At 36.6% G+C, this 11,306-nt stretch overlaps 1 protein-coding gene and 1 pseudogene across 1 annotated transcript in view; one reads left to right on the plus strand and one right to left on the minus strand.

The window, feature by feature from the left end:
* GPR158 (G protein-coupled receptor 158) overlaps window positions 1–11,306 on the minus strand; it is a 317,486-nt gene that overhangs the window by 289,303 nt on the left and 16,877 nt on the right. The window lies entirely within an intron of this gene.
* On the plus strand, window positions 5,752–5,881 carry LOC111724142 (annotated as a pseudogene).

Raw genomic sequence — 11,306 nt, forward strand, 5'->3', positions numbered from 1 at the left:
AAAAAAAAAAAAAAAAAGAACTAGATGGAAGTTTGTTGCTTTAAATACTGTACATTTATCAGGAAACAAGTTTTTTTTTACAAAACCTAAATGTTTAATTCAAGCTGATGGACATGAAGAAGCACCAGAGAAAAACCAAATGTTTAGAATGATTCCATAACAAAGAGGCAGAAGTCAATGATGTGAAGAGGGAATGAGAGAGGGAAAAAGCAAGCACAATTAGCACCCATAGCTTGGTATTTAAACTCCCTTTTCCAGTAAAAGAAGCCAAGGTTCCTTGGAGAAAGGACTAATTCAAGGAAAAAAGAAGATACACGTGGAGTATCGTTTATACTGCCAGAAAATAAGAACAGAGGACACCAGTAGTCAAAAGAGTTACCAGTTTCCAAAGTTGGGACATTTTGAGCAACAAGATAATAATGAGAATATCAAATTATAACCCCCCAAATAAATATAAGTCCATACTTATATAAATAAATGATTACATAAATAATTGGAGAAGAAAGGGCAACTCTTTCTGACAGAAGAATTTTATTTGATAAATGTAGAAGGAATGAGGGGAATAGGAAATCATTAGAACAGTATAGGGGAATAATTGTTGTGGGCAAGACGCAGTGACAAGTGCTAATAATATTGGGGAAAACTTAAAAGTAGAAACAGGATGTTTGAATAACCTCAAAGTATCTCCTCCAAAACATTTGTTCATTGCTATCGTGGTTTTAACATATGTCTCAAAGTCTTTGGCACACCACCCTCCAGGAAGAGGAAGTTACCTCCCCTTGAATGTGGGTTTAAGTTAGTGACTCATTTCTAATGAATAAAGTATAAAAGGGGAAAATAGTAACTATAGAGGGGAGAAACTTGGCAAACACCATGTTAACTAAGCGATCAAGGTTAACATCATCAATAATAAAGCATATCGATACTGCATATTCTCTGACATGAGGCAGGAAGGCAGTTTCTCTTTATTGTATTTGTCCCAAAAGTCCAGATTGTAATCTAATCTTGAGAAGCCATCAGATAAAATTGAATTGAGAGATATTCAACAAAATACCTGACTAGTACTCTTTGAAAGTGTCAATTCATAATTAATAACATAAGAGAATATCTTTGAAAGACAATGACTGAGAAACTGTCACAGATTGGAGGAGACTAGGGAAATATGACAACCAAATGTAACACTGCACACATATATTTGTTTGCTAAGGCTGCCATAATAAGCACCTTACACTGCATGACTTAAGTAACAGAACATGATATTCTCCCAGTTATTTAGGCTAGAAGTTCAACATAAAGGAGTCAGCAAGTTGGTTTCTTCAGTCCTCTCTCCTTAGCTTGTAGGTGGCTGTCTTCTCTTCATGTCTTCTCTGGCCTTTGTTCTATACATGTCTGTGTCCTAATTTCTTCTTACAAGGACAGCAATTAGATTAGATTAGAACCCACCATAATGACCTCACTTTAATTACCTCTTGAAAGAGCCTATCTCTAAATATAGTCACATTCTGAGATACTGGAGGTTAGGACTTCAACTTAAGAATTAAAGAGAACACAATTCAGTCCACAATATATAGTATCCTGCTTTGGATCCTGGAACAGGAAAGGGATATTAGTGGAAAAATAGGAACTCTGAATGAAGCCTATAGTTTAGTTAATAGTGTACTAATATTAGGTCCTTAGTTTTGCTAATTTTACCGTGGTTATGTAAGATGTATTATTATAGGAATCTGGGTGAAGAATGTATGGGAACTTTCTGTACTACCTTAATCTTCAGAAAGTCTAAAATTATTTCAAAGTAGTTAAAAACTTTATCTAAAAGCTAGTTCTTTACAAAGACAAAGGAGACCTCAAGAATTAAAGAAAATATTTCATGCAAATAAACAATGCTCAGAATGAAGAGATACAAAGGCATGTTTCAAAACAGTATTATGATGAATTATTGTCTAATAAACTTAAAAAGACTAGAAGAAATGGGAAAAAGATATAAGATAGAAAATACAAAATGTCAAATCTGCTCCAAGAAGGAATTAAAAACTTGAATAGAACAATAAACATAAAAAATTTAAATCATTCCAGCATCACCTGTGGCTCAGTGAGTAGGGTGCTGGCTCCATATTTCGAGTGTGGCAGGTTCAAACACTGCCCCGGCCAAACTGCAACAAAATAATAGCCAGGCGTTGTGGTGAGCACCTATAGTCCCAGTTACTCGAGAGGCTGATGCAAGAGAATCACCTAAGCCTAGGAGTTGGAGGTAGCTGTGAGCTGTGATGCCACAGCACTCCACTGAGGGCAACAAAGTAAGACTCTATCTCTAAAAAAAAAAAAAAATTTAAATAATTCTCTCCCCTGTAAAATTTCAGCCCTAGATAGCTTTATATATGAATTTCTCCAAACATTTAAGAATAGTTATTTCACTTTTCATAAGTTTTCAAAAACGAAAAAAAGAACAAAACCTATCCAATTCATTTTATGTGATTTTGATTCCAAACAACACGAGGACAGTACCAAAAAAAAAGGAACTACATTTTAACTACTCAAGTAAATTTCTAAAGAAAATACTGGCTAAACAAGTGTTAAAATTTATTAAGGCCAGATGTGGTAATCCTAGCATCTGGGGAGGCCGAGGCAGAAGGATCACTTAAACTCAAGAGTTCAAGACCAGCTTGGGCAGCATAGCAAGACCTTGTCTCTATGAAAATTAAAAATACTAAAAGAAATTAGCTGAGCAAAGCAGCGCATCCCTTCAGTCCTAGCTACTTGGGAGGCTGAGGCAAAAGGATCACTTTCACGGTACAGTGAGCTACGATTGTTGTCACTATACCACAGTCCAGATGACAAAGCAAGACCCTTTCTCAAAAATAGATACATAATTTATACATCATGATAATTATATGTTAAGAATAAATGTTTAAAAACCAAATATCAACAAAATTCACAATAGATGAAATCAGAAAAATTATTTTAATCAACCTAAAAATACATTTTACAAGTTTAACACCTAAATTTCTTTAAATGACCACACTAGAAGTGGTAAAGCTTGCCTCTACAACATTAAACTTAAGGGAGAAATTTTTTTTTTTTTAAGATATTCACTTCAAGGCAAGAAAGCTTACTATATCACTAATGTTGCATAAGATAGTACTGGAAGCCTTCACTAACTCTATATGAACAAAAAACTAAAGAAATGAGAAGTAAAGATCAGAAGACAAGCATTGAATGCTCTTTATTGTGTATGATATGATCCTTTAGCAGTGAAATCAATAGATAACTATGAGACCAATAATAAAAGTTCAGCAAGGTTGTTGGAGACCAAATCAAAGAACAAAAGTCATTACCCTTTCTCTACACCAACAATCTCTGATTTTAAAAAAATTAACTGAAAAGATGATATTCCAAATAGCAAGACTCATTAGGGTCTCTATTAATTTACTTAATCAAGAGTCAGTACTGATATGCTCTATGGAAAGATCTTGAAAGCTCTAATGAAGGACAGTAGATGATCTGAATAGATGCAGAAACATCCCATTCTCTGAAAGGGGATAATTTATTATAAAAATCCTAATCAGATGGAGCTATAAATTTAATACACAACCCATCAAAATTCTAGGTGAATTTTTGAAAACATAACCATAACCTAAACATAAATTATGTTTTGAATGACATAACTAAAACATAGTACCTTAGGTTTCAATGGAATGATAAAAGATAGCTGTGAAAAAGAAAAGAAAGAGGACTTGCCCAATCAAATATTAAGACATAACTACCCAGGGGCCACACCTGTAATCCTAGCATTCTGGGAGGCTGAGGATGGAGGATCCTGTGAGCTCAGGACTTTGATACCAACCTGAGCAAAAGCAAGACCCCATCTTTACTAAGAAAAATTAGCTGGCATTGTGGCAGGTCCCTGTAGTTCCAGCTACTTGGGAGGCTGAGGCAGGAGGATCCTTGAACCCAGAAGTTTGAAGTTGCTATGAGCTGGGGCAACAGAGTGAGACTGTGTCTCAAAAAAAAAAAAAAAAAAAGACAAAGACATACTACCCAATCATGGCAGACATGGGAAACTATGAAACAAAATAGCTCAGAGTCAAGCACTGATATGAGGAGCTAATATGTATGATAAAGGATGATAACATTGGGAATCTGGCTCACTAGATGAATAAAAATAATAACCAATGCCTGAGTGGCGCCTGTGGCTCAAGGAGTAGGGTGCCAGCCCCATATACCAGGGGTGGTGGGTTCAAGCCCGGGCCTGGCCAAAACTGCCAAAAAATAAATAAATAAATAACCAATGCCTACCTGATAACCATATGCACAGGTGAGCTCCAAATGTTAAAGATGTGATTGTGAAAAGTAAAACTATAAAGTTAATAGTCATAAACATAAAATATTTCTGTGACAAGTTATTAAAAGACTTCACAAATGCTATGGTTTGAATATATCCCCCAGAGTTCACATGTTGGAAATTAAATTCCCAATGCGGCAGGGTTGAGAGGTGGGATCTTTAGAGGTGATTCAGTCATGTGTGTTCTTCTCTCATGAAGGGATTAATGTGGCCAGTGAGGGAGTGAGTGGGTTTGTTATAAAAGCCAGTTTGGCCCCCTCTTGTGCTCATCATCCCCTCCCTTTTTTCTTGTGCACATGTAAGCTTTTTTGCCCTTTCACCTTGTGCCACAGTATGACACAACGAGAAATTCCTCACCAGGTATTGCTCCTCAACCTTGGACTTCCAGCCTTTGGAACTGAGCCAAGTAAATTGCTGTTGATTATAAATCCCCCAGTCTCAGGAATTCGGTTTTAACAGTACAAAACAGACTAAGACAGTAAAGAAAACCCTAAAGGATAAACTACAAAACAAAATTTTTATAAGTCAAATGGAATCAGAACTTTTTTTAATTCTGCTCCTCAAGGGAGGACATTATGGAAAAAGTTTTAAAGGATGACAGTTGGATATTTTACAGTGTCTAAAACTGATTATGGGTAGGCATAGTGGTTCATCCCCTTCAGCACTTTGGGGGGCTGAGGAGAGGGGATGGCTTAAGGCCAGGAGATTGAAACCATCCTGGGCAATATAGTGAGACCCTGCCACTATAAAATTTTAAAAATTAGCCATGTATGGGTGGTTTGTGCCTTAATCCCAGCTACTTTGGAGGCTGAGACAGGAGGATAAAGTGAGCCCAGGAGTTCAAGGTTGCACTGAGCTATGACACCACTGTACTCTAGCCTCAGCAACAGAAAGAGATTCTACCTCAAAATAAATAGATAATAAAACTGACAATGAAATAGTATCTGTAATACACCAAAATATCTAATTAAAAATATAGGCATTATAAGAGAAAATGGAGAAAGGATATAAACAAGCAGTTTACAAAAAAGTAAACCCCACAGCTGCACAAGCACATGAAGAGATGCTCAAGCACATTAGTAATCAGAAAAATGCAAATTAAAACAACAGTGAGATACCACTTCAAATTTGTTAGATTGGCAGAAAATTAGAAAGCTGTATAATGCCAAGTGTTGGCAGGAATGTGAGGCTATAGGAGCCCTGCTGATGCAGCCTGTCTAGAAAGCAGTCTTACAATATTTGGTAAAATTACACATACTCCTCCCTATGACCCAGAAATCCTGCTCTTGTGTTTATCTTTCAAAGAAATTCTTACATCCATAAAAGAGCACAGAAAGTATACTATGCATCAATAGAGAAATGGACTGGTTGTATATGTACCAACATTAGATTTCCAAAATAAGAGATGTATGGTCTACAGCCACACCACCCTGAATGTGCCTGATCTCCTCTGATCTCAGAAGCTAAGCAGGGTTGGGCCTCGTTAGTACTTAGATGGGAGACTACTTGAAGACCACCTGGGAATACCAAGTGCAATAGGCTTTAAATTAATTAAGTAAATAGATTTGTGTGAATAAAAAGTATACAAAGTAATAAGGTTATAGCAATTATTTAATTAAAATTATTTACACATAAAACAGTATGGATGGAAGAATCCATCTCACACGTTAGTTGCAAATGGGGAGGGGTAAGGGGATAGACCAGTGGAGGAGTGGAGGAGTAGTGATTTCCTTTCTGTTACCATGTAACAGCAAATATCTAAGATTAATATTTCACAGAGTAAGTTTTAGCTAAAGTCTTCTTTGGGTAACTTCTTCACTTGGGGCCTCTCATCCTAAAAAAAATATTGCTCACAAAAACACCCAGCATCTCTGTCATTCCGCTCAATCCCATAACTACAAAAAGTACAAGAGCACCCAGAACCCAGTTCTCCCAGGGCTTTAGCAACAGAGAAAATATTTGGCAACTCTAACACATCAGGTCTGACCTAAATGCTGAAGTACTTGTCTGCTTACTTAGCATATGTAGGCAGATACCTGAGTTATTTCAGGATAAGGATAACTTTCCCTAACACAACCAAAACTTTAATCAGAAGCCATTGAGTGAACAAAGCCAGGATTCAAGATAGGATTCAAAAGCCAAAGTTAAAAAGATAATGTCAACAATAAACCAACACTTCTTTTATCTATCACATTTTTCAGTTATAAGAACTTCCTCCCAAACAATCTAAGAGGTAAGTAGTGTTCTCATTTTATATATCAATAAGTAGAGTCCCAGAAAGTAAATGACTCATGTGAAAACACACAGCTCCTCCATGTCAGATAAGGAACTCAAAACTATGCATTTGACTTCAAGTCTGTTAATTATTCTCTTATCACAGCTGTTTGACCATGTTTAGTATCAACGTGCCAGAATGTTCAATAAATTAACTGATGTTATACACGCACATTATAGATAGATGAGTAGATCAATACATAGGTGTGTGTGTGTGCACATGCGTGTGAGGGCCTACTACATGCGAGGTGGTGGTATAGATAGAAGCCTAGGATATCATTCTTTAAAAGATTATGGTCTAATGGGAAAAAGAAGTGAAAGAACAATTTATCCATTCATTCACAAAATGTATTGAGCACTGACTATGCTAGTCACAATGTTAGATATGAAGTGGGGCAAATAGTCAACATAGTATCATGGGAGTTTAGTAAGCCCAACACCATTACTACAGTAATACTGGTTCACTGTATTCTTTTCAGCTCTCTGGCATTGTGCCAGGATGAGGGTATTTAGATATGGTCAATCCAGTAAACAGACGGAGATCACTTTAAGAGTTCATATTACAAGAGGAAGAGTTAGAATAACACACAGATCTGACAGTAGTAATACAAAAGGAAAAATAAAGGAAATCAGAAAACCATATTCCATAAAATTTACATATTATACACAAAAATAAGAAAGCTACCCAAAGAAAAGAGGACGTGATCTGCTCTTCTATACCATATTCCCCAGGGAATTTCAAAGCCGTAAACACACTCTGATGGTTTTGCAGGGTAATTCTGGTGAAAGCAGGTTGTAGGTTGTAGGTTATTTGGCAGTTTGTAGAGGCCACCTGGTGGTCAGGAAATGTTAAGATGTTCTGGCTGCCAGTACCATCATACACAGTTCCAACACTTCTATTTTACTTCTCAATTCTAATACAGACACACAGAATTTCACACAGAACCAGAGTGCTGTCAACACTGGTTGACAGATGCTGACAACAGTGGTTCTGGTGGTAGTTCTAGTGATAATAAGATGGTTCCTAGAAAAGTGTCATATTTACTAGTATAGGTAAATTTTTGTTTATTCTTTTATGGAAGCCCCTTGAATACAATCTTTTCTTTAGTTTTCAGTCAACTTTTAATGGCTCTGTTTTCTCCTCCTTCCCTTTCAATTATAACACAGCACTTAATTAGGAGACAAAAGTTTTCTTTTTTCCAAAATTTTCCATTTCTAAATGCAAAATATCACTAGAATGAGAGCAAAGGCAGGAAAAATAAATCCACATTTACCAGACCTGCATAATTGAGTGTCATTATTAATTTAGCATATAAGAATGTGAAAAAAAATCAATTAAAATAACAATGGTTACTAACCCTGACCAACAATAATAAGCTACGTGACTGATGAACAAAGTAAACATGTTCTGTAAACCTTGTTTTGCACAATTGAATATACTATGCATAAGCGTTATATTTTAAATCCCTACAATTGTTTAGCTTTTCCAGTTTTCAAAGAACTTTTGGCATGCCTTATCTCATTTGATCTTCACTAATAGGCATTAAATACATAGCTGTCTTATTCACAGCTTAGGGATAAAACAATTGTCTAAAGTAGCTAACCGTCAGCCAGAAAATATTAGTTAGGAAAGATAGCATTTATATTGTTATCTAAGTCCTCAAAAGTCTTACAAATGGAAAATATGAAGCCTACTCACCTCAAAACCTGCTTTTTCTGCCAACTACATCTTTATACCTTAAATAAAATAATAGAAAGTCAACCTAGTAGTGAATGTAACCTTGTGCTCTAACTTACAATTTGGTAGGAGGAGGAGGAGGGGGAGAGGAGATAATAACTTCATTTTGGCCTCTTGCATTTCTACAGAACAGTAAGCATTACTTATGAAAGAATATCATTATCAAATAAACAGTTTTCTGCTTATTTAGAAGGCCAAATTTAAGAGGCATTTGTAGCAGATGTTTTTTCCTAGTCCCATCATGTAATAATGATAAATTATCTTCCGAAAATGTTGCCGGAAATTGCTTTAAATCTATTTACCAACTATTTAAGTGTCAGTCGTTCCCATAGTTTCAACCATGACTTTATAGTCCTGTCGTAACATGGTTTGTAAGGTCTGATCCCCCTTTAAAAGAAGAATTTGACAACAGTCTGTCTTAAGGCAAGAAAATGTTCTCCTCCCCCATACCACTTAGCAGCAGACATGTCCAGAGAAGCTTGCCAAAACTTTACATAGTACACACATCTTCCATCTGTCTGGCTTCTTGTTCTTGGAAGTCTTTTTGGCAATCAGGTCAAGACTTCTTTGCAAAGGTCTATACCTTTTGTCTGGAAAACCATCAAATTTGATAAAAGAGAACCAATAAAATAATAATGAAGTAAGATGAATCAGGATGGGACCTCTATCCTCTATCCACAAATACCATCTTGGTATTTGGCACTTTTTCAAAGTTAAATGCAGCATATGTCTTAAAATTGCTAAAGTTTAGAATCTGATAGTAGGTGATTCCCACCCACCGACCCCCAGAAAAATAAACCTTGAGTATGCTGCTTTTACAGAGGTAGCTGACTGATGTCTCTTTTTGGTGGTTTTCCTTCAAAGAAATGATAACCTATAATCTATGTTATCCAACACATCCATAGTCTTCTCTATAGAACTTCTTTGGACATGACCATTTCTGAATGCGATGAGGCAATTCTTGTCAGGGAATGGCACACAGAGGTCACTTCTATTGACTTGTTTAATTCAAATAGTCCTCTGAGAGAGGAAATACTTTTTCTATTTTACAGATGAAGAAAATAAGATTCAAAAAAGTTACATAATATATCCAAAGTTATATTTTTTTGACTTGCCAAGGAGGAAAAAATAAGAACAAAGCATGTTCTGTCAGAGAAAATAGATATCTAAAGTGAACGCTGTAATCTTCCTTAAAATATGTAATAATTGTCTTATGCCTGGAGATTTTCTGGTGATTTAATTAAACATAACATTTATATTAACATTTGATTTCAAATCTAAGCAAAGGGCCAAGTACAGTGGCTCACACCTATAATCCTATCATTCTGGGAGGCCACAGTGGGAGAATCACTTGAAGTTAAGAGTTCAAGACCAGCTTGAGCAAGATTAAGACCTTGTCTCTACAAGAAATAGAAAACTTAGCTGGACATGGTGGTGCACACCTGTAGCTACCCAGGAGCCTGAGGCAGGAGGATCACTTGAGCCAGCCCAGGAGTTTGAGGTTACAGTGAATTACAATGACAACAATGCATACTAGCTGAGTTAACAGAGTGGCACTGTCTTAAAAAAAAAAAAAAAAAAAGAAAGAAAGAAAGAAAAAAGAAAGAGAAACTCTAAGTAAAAATATATCTTCTTTGTTAATGATTTCTTAAATTTAAAAACACTGCTCTCTTTTTTTTTTCCTGTTAGCTCTCATTCATATAGATCTCAAAGTCAAATTTTATAGCTAGGTTTTAAATTTCTGCATGGGTTTTTAATTTCTAAATGTTTTTTCTAGCTCCTCATATTTTTCCAGATCCTACTAAATATCATGCTTGACATTCTCAAAACATCCTCTTTAAAATTGGATAAGGGGCTGGGTGTGGTACGCCTGTAATCCTAGCACTCTGGGAGGCTGAGGCAGGTCGATTGCCCTGAGCTCAGGAGTTCAAGACTAGCCTGAGCCAGAGTGAGACCTCATCTCTAAAAAAAAAAAAAAGCCAGGCATTGTGGCAGGCACCTGTAGTCCCAGCTACATGGGAGACTGAGGCAAGAGAATTGCTTAAACCCAAGAGTCTGCCTGAAGTTGCCGTGAGCTATTACACCAGAGCATTCTACCAAGGGTGACAAAGTTAGACTGTCTCAAAGTAAATAAATAATAAATAAAACTAGATATGATTGATATTCTCTTCAATTTATATTGCAGCTATATGTGGTCAATATTATTCTCCATAAATAATAGTTAAAAATTGGGGGATACAAAGAGATAAAAAGGTTTGCCTGAGAACACATAGTTGACAAATAAAAGAGCTGAATATGATGTCCATATTGTAGGTATAAGGGTAAGAAGACTGCTCAGAAGACCTAAGTTCAAATTCTTGGTGAATTAAGCAAATGTTTCTCTACCTCCTCTTTCTATATCCAATTGTAATGAAGTAACTGTCTAAGCACAAGAGAGAATAAATACAATGAGAAGTAGCTGACCAGAAATTTGATAGACTTCTCCAGGATTAAACTGATCACAAGCCAGGGCAGTGGCAGCCAAGCCTGGGTCATGCTAAAGAGAAGACTGGAGCCACAGAGGAAACTGCTCTTCCAGGAGAGCCTCTGGAAAGATTTTAAGCCCAGGTATCAAGAATGGGAGTGGAAACTGAGGCAGACATTACAGTGGTTAATTGAAGGACTTCTTCCTAAACAGTTAACAGGAGTTGGCACTTCCCCACTCTTGATGCAGCGATGGCATTTATTGCCCAGCTAGAAACCAAGAATGATTCTGTAAAGAGATCAAAAGAAATGCCTAGGAAAAGCTAGGGCTTCAGCTCGGCGCCTGTGGCTCAAGTGGCTAAGGCGCCGGCCATGTACACCCAAGGTGGTGGGTTCGAATCCAGCCTGGGCCCACCAAACAACAATGACGGCTGCAACCAAAAAATAGCCAGGCATTATGGTGGGCACCTGTGGTCCCAGCTACTTGGGAGG

Source organism: Otolemur garnettii, unplaced genomic scaffold, assembly GCF_000181295.1.
Source record: "Otolemur garnettii isolate 467f Iridium unplaced genomic scaffold, OtoGar3 scaffold00019, whole genome shotgun sequence".
Lineage (NCBI taxonomy): Eukaryota > Metazoa > Chordata > Mammalia > Primates > Galagidae > Otolemur > Otolemur garnettii.